Raw genomic sequence first — 12,011 nt, forward strand, 5'->3', positions numbered from 1 at the left:
TAAAAAGTTGTTGAATTTTTTGACTGTGATGTCCTTTTGTGATTTCGACCTCAAAAATAAGCTGCATTCTGTTTGTCCACCAACTCACCGGTTGGTGAAGTTTTGTGAAGATCGGTTTAAAATTGTGATCTGCAGTCGATTAATGGTGAGCGGACATTCAAACAAACGAAAGCGATCAACGTGGATGTCAAAATATATATATATATATATATATATATATATATATATATATATATATATATATATATATATATATATATTTTTTTTTTTTTTTAACCAAGTGACAAATTAAAAAAACGAACTGACGAGCCCAAAAACATACTTGGGAAAAATTTGTTTTTTACTCAGTGAGAACAAAGTTGACCGATTAATATCGTTGGATAATCTTCGATTTTGCAAGTTTAATCAAAGAAATGGACAGACAGGGGAAAAACAAAACCCACTTCTGTTTCGGGTGGAACAATTCAGTGGATGAACAATTCGGTGATTTTGCAATCTGGACACTTGGTTCTTCAGCGATGTATTCAGGAGCCTTTTTCATTCTTTAAAGTTTTGAAAATGTTCGAGAATAAAAGTTTTGGCTTTCAAAGGCGTTTGGCTTCATTCGAAAGTTGCTTTTCAATTCATCATTTTGAACACATTTGTTTTCAGCGGCCATTTCTTTCTGTCCCATTCCTACATACAGAGTAATCCTGAAAACATGCTCAGACAGCCTCGTTAGCGCAGTCGGCAGCATGTCAGTCTCATAATCTGAAGGTCGTGAGTTTGAACCTCACACGAGGCATGAGTTTTTACCTCATGAATGACAAAGTCAAGAAGAACTGGAAAGGCAATGAGGATGCCCGTATTCAACAAGTCAGTTGTTGACCTTGGGCCGATGTTGACGTTTTGGTCCATGTTGACCTCAAAAATATTAGGAGATTCAATTGAGAAACATGCTGTGTTAATACTCTTTAAATATCAAGTTAATCGTATTCAAAATGAGGATTCTTGAAATTCGGCCCATATTGACCTTTTGGCGTATGTTGACCTTTTGCCCTATGTTCACCTTAAAAATAAAAGGTCATTGAAGTAAATGAAATAAGATGTAAATCCTCTTGAAATTTCAAGTCAATTGGATGAAAATTGGGAATTTTATAGATGCGGCCTTTGTTGACCTTTCGTCCGATGTTTACCTTTTATCCAAAGATGACATCAAAACTAATCATTGGTTGAATTCAGTGAACGCGTCTGCAAATGTTCTTCTAATTTGAAGTAAATTCGATGAAAATTCACAATTTTAGAAAGTTGGCCGGTGTTGACCCTTTGGCCTATGTTGCCTCAAAAGGAAACATTGGTTGAATTCAGTAACTCGTCTGCAAATGCTCTTCAAATTTCACTTCAATTGTTGGAAAATTGAGGATTTCGAAATTTGGCCTATTTTGACCTTTTGGCCTCTGCTGACCTCAAGAATAATTCCTTGTTGAATTCTTTGACCTGATCGGCAAATCCTATTCAAATTGAAATCAATCGGGTGAAAATTGAGGGTTTTAGAAATTAAAAAGTTTTTGAAATTTTGGACTGTGATGTCCTTTTGTTATTTCGACCTCAAAAATATTTTGCGTTCTGTTGGTCCACCAACTCACCGGTTGGGGAAGTTTTGTGAAGATCGGTTTAAAATTGTGATCTGCAGTCGATTAACGCTGAGTGGACATTCAAACAAACGGAAGCGATCAACGTGGATATCAAAAAGTATTTTTTTACCAAGTGACAAATTAAAAAACTAACTGACGAGCCACAAACACACTTGACAAAAATTTGTTTTTTTCCCAAGTGAGAACAAAGTCGTCCGACTAATATCGTTGGAAAATCTTCGATTTTGCAAGTTTAATCAAACAAGTGGACAGACAGGGAAAAACAAAACCCACTTCTGTTTCGGGTGGAACAATTCAGTGGATGAACAATTCGGTGATTTTGCAATGTCGACACTTGGTTCTTTACCGATGTATTCAGGAGCCTTTTTCATTCTTGTTAGTTTTGAAGATGTTCGAGAAGAAAAGTTTTGGCTTTCAACGGCTTTTGGCTTCATTCGAAAGTCGCTTTTCAAATCATCATTTTGAACACATTGGTTTGCTGCGGCCATTTCTTTCTGTCCCATTCCTACATATAGAGTAATCCCGAAAAGATTCTCAGACGCCTCGTTAGCGCAGTCGGCAGCGTGTCAGTCTCATAATCTGAAGGTCGTGAGTTCAATCCTCACACGAGGCATTTGTTTTTTTTTACCTCATCAATGACAAAGTCAAGAAGAACGAGAAAGGCGATGAGGATGCCTTCTTTCCCAAGTTAGTTGTTGACCTTGGGCCGATGTTGACGTTTTGGTCCATGTTGACCTCAAAAATATTAGGAGGTTGAATTCAGTGACATGATGTGTAAATGCTCTTGAAATATCAAGTAAATCGTATTCAAAATGAGGATTTTTGAAATTCGGCCCATTTTGACCTTTTGGCATATGTTGACCTTTTGCCCTTTGTTCACCTTAAAAATACAAGGTCGTTGAAGAAAATGAAATAAGATGTAAATCCTCTTGAAATTTCGAGTCAACGGGTTGAAAATTGGGAATTTTATAAATGCGGCCTTTGTGGACCTTTTGTCCGGTGTTTACCTTTTATCCAAAGATGACCAGAAAACTAATCATTGGTTGAATTCAGTGACTCATCTGCAAATGCTCTGTAAATATCAAGTTAATCATTTTCAAAATGAGGATTTTTGAAATTCAGCCCATTTTGACCTTTTGGCGTATGTTGACCTTTTGGCCTATGTTCACCTTAAAAATAAAAGTTCGTTGAAGTAAATGAAATAAGATGTAAATCCTCTTGAAATTTTAAGTCAATTGGATGAAAATTGGGAATTTTATAGATGCGGCCTTTGTTGACCTTTTGTCTGATGTTTACCTTTTATCCAAAGATGACCTCAAAACTAATCATTGGTTGAATTCATTGAACGCGTCTGCAAATGTTCTTCAAATTTGAAGTCAATTCGATGAAAATTGAGAATTTTAGAAATTCGGCCTATTCTGACCTTTTGGCCTCTGCTGACCTCAAGCATCATTCCTGGTTGAATTCATTGACCTGATCGGCAAATCCTATTCAAATTTGAAATAAATCGGGTGAAAATTGAGGGTTTTTGAAATTAAAAAGTTGTTGAATTTTTGGACTGAGATGTCCTTTTGTGATTTCGACCTCAAAAATAAGCTGCATTCTATTTGTCCACCAACTCACCGGTTGGTGAAGTTTTGTGATTATCGGTTTAAAATTGTGATCTGCAGTCGATTAATGGTGAGTGGACATTCAAACAAACGAAAGCGATCAACGTGGATGTCAAAATATATATCTTTTTTTAACCAAGTGACAAATTAAAAAACGAACTGACGAGCCCAAAAACATACTTGGGAAAAAAAAATTTTACCAAGGGAGAACAAAGTTGACCGATTAATATCGTTGGATAATCTTCGATTTTGCAAGGAAAATCAAAGAAATGGACAGACAGGGAAAAACAAAACCCACTTCTGTTTCGGGGGGAACAATTCAGTGGATGAACAATTCGGTGATTTTGCAATCTCGACACTTGGTTCTTCAGAGATGTATTCAGGAGCCTTTTTCATTCTTGAAAGTTTCGAAAATGTTCGAGAATAAAAGTTTTGGCTTTCAAAGGCATTTGGCTTCATTCGAAAGTTGATTTTCAATTCATCATTTTGAACACATTTGTTTTCAGCGGCCATTTCTTTCTGTCCCATTCCTACATACAGAGTAATCCTGAAAACATGCTCAGACAGCCTCGTTAGCGCAGTCGGCAGCGTGTCAGTCTCATAATCTGAAGGTCGTGAGTTCGAACCTCACACGAGGCATGAGTTTTTTTTACCTCATGAATGACAAAGTCAAGAAGAACTGGAAAGGCAATGAGGATGCCCGTATTCAACAAGTCAGTTGTTGACCTTGGGCCGATGTTGACGTTTTGGTCCATGTTGACCTCAAAAATATTAGGAGATTCAATTGAGAAACATGCTGTGTTAATACACTTTAAATATCAAGTTAATCGTATTCAAAATGAGGATTCTTGAAATTCGGCCCATGTTGACCTTTTGGCGTATGTTGACCTTTTGCCCTATGTTCACCTTAAAAATAAAAGGTCATTGAAGTAAATGAAATAAGATGTAAATCCTCTTGAAATTTCAAGTCAATTGGATGAAAATTGGGAATTTTATAGATGCGGCCTTTGTTGACCTTTTGTCCGATGTTTACCTTTTATCCAAAGATGACATCAAAACTAATCATTGGTTGAATTCAGTGAACGCGTCTGCAAATGTTCTTCTAATTTGAAGTAAATTCGATGAAAATTCACAATTTTAGAAAGTTGGCCGGTGTTGACCCTTTGGCCTATGTTGCCTCAAAAGGAAACATTGGTTGAATTCAGTAACTCGTCTGCAAATGCTCTTCAAATTTCACTTCAATTGTTGGAAAATTGAGGATTTCGAAATTTGGCCTATTTTGACCTTTTGGCCTCTGCTGACCTCAAGCATAATTCCTTGTTGAATTCTTTGACCTGATCGGCAAATCCTATTCAAATTGAAATCAATCGGGTGAAAATTGAGGGTTTTAGAAATTAAAAAGTTTTTGAAATTTTGGACTGTGATGTCCTTTTGTTATTTCGACCTCAAAAATATTTTGCGTTCTGTTGGTCCACCAACTCACCGGTTGGGGAAGTTTTGTGAAGATCGGTTTAAAATTGTGATCTGCAGTCGATTAACGCTGAGTGGACATTCAAACAAACGGAAGCGATCAACGTGGATATCAAAAAAGTATTTTTTTTTTACCAAGTGACAAATTAAAAAACTAACTGACGAGCCACAAACACACTTGACAAAAATTTGTTTTTTTCCCAAGTGAGAACAAAGTCGACCGACTAATATCGTTGGAAAATCTTCGATTTTGCAAGTTTAATCAAACAAATGGACAGACAGGGGAAAAACAAAACCCACTTCTGTTTCGGGTGGAACAATTCAGTGGAAGAACAATTCGGTGATTTTGCAATGTCGACACTTGGTTCTTTACCGATGTATTCAGGAGCCTTTTTCATTCTTGTTAGTTTTGAAGATGTTCGAGAAGAAAAGTTTTGGCTTTCAACGGCTTTTGGCTTCATTCGAAAGTCGCTTTTCAAATCATCGTTTTGAACACATTGGTTTGCTGCGGCCATTTCTTTCTGTCCCATTCCTACATATAGAGTAATCCCGAAAAGATTCTCAGACGCCTCGTTAGCGCAGTCGGCAGCGTGTCAGTCTCATAATCTGAAGGTCGTGAGTTCAATCCTCACACGAGGCATTAGTTTTTTTTTACCTCATCAATGACAAAGTCAAGAAGAACGAGAAAGGCGATGAGGATGCCTTCTTTCCCAAGTTAGTTGTTGACCTTGGGCCGATGTTGAAGTTTTGGTCCATGTTGACCTCAAAAATATTAGGAGGTTGAATTCAGTGACATGATGTGTAAATGCTCTTGAAATATCAAGTAAATCGTATTCAAAATGATGATTTTTGAAATTCGGCCCATTTTGACCTTTTGGCATATGTTGACCTTTTGCCCTCTGTTCACCTTAAAAATACAAGGTCGTTGAAGAAAATGAAATAAGATGTAAATCCTCTTGAAATTTCGAGTCAACGGGTTGAAAATTGGGAATTTTATAAATGCGGCCTTTGTGGACCTTTTGTCCGGTGTTTACCGTTTATCCAAAGATGACCACAAAACTAATCATTGGTTGAATTCAGTGACTCATCTGCAAATGCTCTGCAAATATCAAGTTTATCGTTTTCAAAATGAGGATTTTTGAAATTCAGCCCATTTTGACCTTTTGGCGTATGTTGACCTTTTGGCCTATGTTCACCTTAAAAATAAAAGTTCGTTGAAGTATCTGAAATAAGATGTAAATTCTCTTGAAATTTAAAGTTAATTGAATGAAAATTGGAAATTTTATAAATGTGGCCTTATTTGACCTATTGTCTGATGTTTACCTTTTATCCAAAGATGACCTCAAAACTAATCATTGGTTGAATTCAATGAACGCGTCTGCAAATGTTCTTCAAATTTGAAGTCAATTCGATGATAATTGAGAATTTTAGAAATTCGGCCTATTTTGACCTTTTGGCCTCTGCTGACCTCAAGCATCATTCCTGGTTGAATTCATTGACCTGATCGGCAAATCCTATTCAAATTTGAAATCAATCGGGTGAAAATTGAGGGTTTTTGAAATTAAAAAGTTGTTGAATTTTTGGACTGTGATGTCCTTTTATGATTTCGACCTCAAAAATAAGTTGCATTCTGTTTGTCCACCAACTCACCGGTTGGTGAAGTTTTGTGAAGATCGGTTTAAAATTGTGATCTGCAGTCGATTAATGGTGAGCCGACATTCAAACAAACGAAAGCGATCAACGTGGATGTCAAAATATATATATTTTTTTAACCAAGTGACAAATTAAAAAACGAACTGACGAGCCCAAAAACATACTTGGGAAAAATTTGTTTTTTACCAAGTGAAAACAAAGTTGACCGATTAATATCGTTGGATAATCTTCGATTTTGCAAGGAAAATCAAAGAAATGGACAGACCGGGGAAAAACAAAACCCACTTCTGTTTCGGGTGGAACAATTCAGTGGATGAACAATTCGGTGATTTTGCAATCTCGACACTTGGTTCTTCAGCGATGTATTCAGGAGCCTTTTTCATTCTTGAAAGTTTTGAAAATGTTCGAGAATAAATGTTTTGGCTTTCAAAGGCGTTTGGCTTCATTCGAAAGTTGCTTTTCAATTCATCATTTTGAACACATTTGTTTTCAGCGACCATTTCTTTCTGTCCCATTCCTACATATAGAGTAATCTTGACAACATACTCATACAGCCTCGTTAGCGCAGTCGGCAGCGTGTCAGTCTCATAATCTGAAGGTCGTGAGTTCGATCCTCACACGAGGCATGAGTTTTTTTGCCTCATGAATGACAAAGTCAAGAAGAACTGGAAAGGCGATGAGGATGCCCGTCTTCAACAAGTCAGTTGTTGACCTTGGGCCGATGTTGACGTTTTGGTCCATGTTGACCTCAAAAATATTAGGAGATTTAATTGAGAAACATGCTGTGTAAATACTCTTTAAATATCAAGTTAATCGTATTCAAAATGAGGATTCTTGAAATTCGGCCCATTTTGACCTTTTGGCGTATGTTGACCTTTTGCCCTATGTTCACCTTAAAAATAAAAGGTCATTGATGTAAATGAAATAAGATGTAAATCCTCTTGAAATTTTAAATCTATTGGATGAAAATTGGGAATTTTATAGATTCGGCCTTTGTTGACCTTTTGTCCGATGTTTACATTTTATCCAAAGATGACCTCAAAACTAATCATTGGTTGAATTCAGTGAACGCGTCTGCAAATGTTCTTCTAATTTGAAGTAAATTCGATGAAAATTCACAATTTTAGAAAGTTGGCCAGTGTTGACCCTTTGGCCTATGTTGACCTCAAAACGAAACATTGGTTGAATTCAGTAACTTGTCTGCAAATGCTCTTCAAATTTCACTTCAATTATTGGAAAATTGAGGATTTCGAAATTTGGCCTATTTTGACCTTTTGGCCTCTGCTGACCTCAAGCATAATTCCTTGTTGAATTCTTTGACCTCATCAGCAAATCCTATTCAAATTTGAAATCAATCGGGTGAAAATTGAGGGTTTTAGAAATTAAAAAGTTGTTGAATTTTTCGACTGTGATGTCCTTTTGTGATTTCGACCTCAAAAATATTTTTCGTTCTGTTGGTCCACCAACTCACCGGTTGGGGAAGTTTTGTGAATATCGGTTTAAAATTGTGATCTGCAGTTGATTAACGCTGAGTGGACATTCAAACAAACGGAAGCGATCAACGTGGATATCAAAAAAGTATTTTTTTTTTACCAAGTGACAAATTAAAAAACTAACTGATGAGCCACAAACACACTTGACAAAAATTTGTTTTTTTCCCAAGTGAGAACAAAGTCGACCGACTAATATCGTTGGAAAATCTTCGATTTTGCAAGTTTAATCAAACAAGTGGACAGACAGGGGAAAAACAAAACCCACTTCTGTTTCGGGTGGAACAATTCAGTGGATGAACAATTCGGTGATTTTGCAATGTCGACACTTGGTTCTTTACCGATGTATTCAGGAGCCTTTTTCATTCTTGTTAGTTTTGAAGATGTTCGAGAATAAAAGTTTTGGCTTTCAACGGCTTTTGGCTTCATTCGAAAGTCGCTTTTCAAATCATCATTTTGAACACATTTGTTTGCAGCGGCCATTTCTTTCTGTCCCATTCCTACATATGGAGTAATCCCGAAAAGATTCTCAGACAGCCTCGTTAGCACAGTCGGCAGCGTGTCAGTCTCATAATCTGAAGGTCGTGAGTTCAATCCTCACACGATGCATTAGTTTTTTACCTCATCAATGACAAAGTCAAGAAGAACGAGAAAGGCCATGAGGATGCCTTCTTTCCCAAGTTAGTTGTTGACCTTGGGCCGATGTTGACGTTTTGGTCCATGTTGACCTCAAAAATATTAGGAGGTTGAATTCAGTGACATGATGTGTAAATGCTCTTGAAATATCAAGTAAATCGTATTCAAAATGAGGATTTTTGAAATTCGGCCCATTTTGACCTTTTGGCATATGTTGACCTTTTGCCCTTTGTTCAAATTAAAAATACAAGGTCGTTGAAGAAAATGAAATAAGATGTAAATCCTCTTGAAATTTCGAGTCATTGGGTTGAAAATTGGGAATTTTATAAATGCGGCCTTTGTGGACCTTTTGTCCGGTGTTTACCGTTTATCCAAAGATGACCAGAAATCTAATCATTGGTTGAATTCAGTGACTCATCTGCAAATGCTCTGTAAATATCAAGTCAATCGTTTTCAAAATGAGGATTTTTGAAATTCAGCCCATTTTGACCTTTTGGCGTAGGTTGACCTTTTGGCCTATGTTCACCTTAAAAATAAAAGTTCGTTGAAGTAAATGAAATAAGATGTAAATCCTCTTGAAATTTTAAGTCAATTGGATGAAAATTGGGAATTTTATAGATGCGGCCTCTGTTGACCTTTTGTCCGATGTTTACATTTTATCCAAAGATGACCTCAAAACTAATCATTGGTTGAATTCAGTGAACGCGTCTGCAAATGTTCTTCTAATTTGAAGTAAATTCGATGAAAATTGAGAATTTTAGAAATTCGGCCTATTTTGACCTTTTGGCCTCTGCTGACCTCAAGCATCATTCCTGCTTGAATTCATTGACCTGATCGGCAAATCCTATTCAAATTTGAAATCAATCGGGTGAAAATTGAGGGTTTTTGAAGTTAAAAAGTTGTTGAATTTTTGGACTGAGATGTCCTTTTGTGATTTCGACCTCAAAAATAAGTTGCATTCTGTTTGTCCACCAACTCACCGGTTGGTGAAGTTTTGTGAAGATCGGTTTAAAATTGTGATCTGCAGTCGATTAATGGTGAGCGGACATTCAAACAAACGAAAGCGATCAACGTGGATGTCAAAATATATTTATATATATATATTTTTTAACCAAGTGACAAATTAAAAAACGAACTGACGAGCCCAAAAACATACTTGGGAAAAATTTGTGTTTTTACCAAGTGAGAACAAAGATGACCGATAAATATCGTTGGATAATTTTCGATTTTGCAAGGAAAATCAAAGAAATGGACAGACAGGGGAAAAACAAAACCCACTTCTGTTTCGGGGGGAACAATTCAGTGGATGAACAATTCGGTGATTTTGCAATCTCGACACTTGGTTCTTCAGCGATGTATTCAGGAGCCTTTTTCATTCTTGAAAGTTTCGAAAATGTTCGAGAATAAAAGTTTTGGCTTTCAAAGGCGTTTGGCTTCATTCGAAAGTTGCTTTTCAATTCATCATTTTGAACACATTTGTTTTCAGCGACCATTTCTTTCTGTCCCATTCCTACATACAGAGTAATCCTGAAGACATGCTCAGACAGCCTCGTTAGCACAGTCGGCAGCGTGTCAGTCTCATACTCTGAAGGTCGTGAGTTCGATCCTCACACGAGGCATGAGTTTTTTTTACCTCATGAATGAGAAAGTCAAGAAGAACTGGAAAGGCAATGAGGATGCCCGTATTCAACAAGTCAGTTGTTGACCTTGGGCCGATGTTGACGTTTTGGTCCATGTTGACCTCAAAAATATTAGGAGATTCAATTGAGAAACATGCTGTGTTAATACTGTTTAAATATCAAGTTAATCGTATTCAAAATGAGGATTTTTGAAATTCGGCCCATTTTGACCTTTTGGCGTATGTTGACCTTTTGCCCTATGTTCACCTTAAAAATAAAAGGTCATTGAAGTAAATGAAATAAGATGTAAATCCTCTTAAAATTTCAAGTCAATTGGATGAAAATTGGGAATTTTATAGATGCGGCCTTTGTTGACCTTTTGTCCGATGTTTACCTTTTCTCCAAAGATGACATCAAAACTAATCATTGGTTGAATTCAGTGAACGCGTCTGCAAATGTTCTTCTAATTTGAAGTAAATTCGATGAAAATTCACAATTTTAGAAAGTTGGCCGGTGTTGACCCTTTGGCCGAAGTTGCCTCAAAAGGAAACATTGGTTGAATTCAGTAACTCGTCTGCAAATGCTCTTCAAATTTCACTTCAATTGTTGGAAAATTGAGGATTTCGAAATTTGGCCTATTTTGACCTTTTGGCCTCTGCTGACCTCAAGCATAATTCCTTGTTGAATTCTTTGACCTGATCGGCAAATCCTATTCAAATTGAAATCAATCGGGTGAAAATTGAGGGTTTTAGAAATTAAAAAGTTTTTGAAATTTTGGACTGTGATGTCCTTTTGTTATTTCGACCTCAAAAATATTTTGCGTTCTGTTGGTCCACCAACTCACCGGTTGGGGAAGTTTTGTGAAGATCGGTTTAAAATTGTGATCTGCAGTCGATTAACGCTGAGTGGACATTCAAACAAACGGAAGCGATCAACGTGGATATCAAAAAAGTATTTTTTTTTACCAAGTGACAAATTAAAAAACTAACTGACGAGCCACAAACACACTTGACAAAAATTTGTTTTTTTCCCAAGTGAGAACAAAGTCGACCGACTAATATCGTTGGAAAATCTTCGATTTTGTAAGTTTAATCAAACAAGTGGACAGACAGGGGAAAAACAAAACCCACTTCTGTTTCGGGTGGAACAATTCAGTGGAAGAACAATTCGGTGATTTTGCAATGTCGACACTTGGTTCTTTACCGATGTATTCAGGAGCCTTTTTCATTCTTGTTAGTTTTGAAGATGTTCGAGAAGAAAAGTTTTGGCTTTCAACAGCTTTTGGCTTCATTCGAAAGTCGCTTTTCAAATCATCGTTTTGAACACATTTGTTTGCAGCGGCCATTTCTTTCTGTCCCATTCCTACATATAGAGTAATCCCGAAAAGATTCTCAGACAGCCTCGTTAGCGCAGTCGGCAGCGTGTCAGTCTCATAATCTGAAGGTCGTGAGTTCAATCCTCACACGAGGCATTAGTTTTTTTTTACCTCATCTTTGACAAAGTCAAGAAGAACGAGAAAGGCGATGAGGATGCCTTCTTTCCCAAGTTAGTTGTTGACCTTGGGCCGATGTTGAAGTTTTGGTCCATGTTGACCTCAAAAATATTAGGAGGTTGAATTCAGTGACATGATGTGTAAATGCTCTTGGAATATCAAGTAAATCGTATTCAAAATGATGATTTTTGAAATTCGGCCCATTTTGACCTTTTGGCATATGTTGACCTTTTGCCCTCTGTTCACCTTAAAAATACAAGGTCGTTGAAGAAAATGAAATAAGATGTAAATCCTCTTGAAATTTCGAGTCAACGGGTTGAAAATTGGGAATTTTATAAATGCGGCCTTTGTGGACCTTTTGTCCGGTGTTTACCGTTTATCCAAAGATGACCACAAAACTAATCATT

General features: G+C 36.8%; 5 non-coding genes across 5 annotated transcripts; all 5 read left to right on the forward strand.

The window, feature by feature from the left end:
• Nucleotides 1-2,174: 2,174 nt before the first annotated feature.
• Nucleotides 2,175-2,247, forward strand: TRNAM-CAU (transfer RNA methionine (anticodon CAU)). Its single transcript has one exon. It is a non-coding gene; the product is annotated as a tRNA-Met (tRNA).
• A 1,563-nt stretch (nucleotides 2,248-3,810) lies between these two features.
• Nucleotides 3,811-3,883, forward strand: TRNAM-CAU (transfer RNA methionine (anticodon CAU)). Its single transcript has one exon. It is a non-coding gene; the product is annotated as a tRNA-Met (tRNA).
• A 1,398-nt stretch (nucleotides 3,884-5,281) lies between these two features.
• On the forward strand, nucleotides 5,282-5,354 carry TRNAM-CAU (transfer RNA methionine (anticodon CAU)). Its single transcript has one exon. It is a non-coding gene; the product is annotated as a tRNA-Met (tRNA).
• A 1,566-nt stretch (nucleotides 5,355-6,920) lies between these two features.
• TRNAM-CAU (transfer RNA methionine (anticodon CAU)) lies at nucleotides 6,921-6,993 on the forward strand. Its single transcript has one exon. It is a non-coding gene; the product is annotated as a tRNA-Met (tRNA).
• Nucleotides 6,994-11,510: 4,517 nt separating this feature from the next.
• TRNAM-CAU (transfer RNA methionine (anticodon CAU)) lies at nucleotides 11,511-11,583 on the forward strand. Its single transcript has one exon. It is a non-coding gene; the product is annotated as a tRNA-Met (tRNA).
• Nucleotides 11,584-12,011: the final 428 nt, after the last annotated feature.

Source organism: Eptatretus burgeri, unplaced genomic scaffold (genome assembly GCF_056783735.1).
Source record: "Eptatretus burgeri isolate ZD-2024b unplaced genomic scaffold, Ebu_testis_v1 Ebu_testis_scaffold_1140, whole genome shotgun sequence".
In the NCBI taxonomy this organism is placed as follows: Eukaryota; Metazoa; Chordata; class Myxini; order Myxiniformes; family Myxinidae; genus Eptatretus; species Eptatretus burgeri.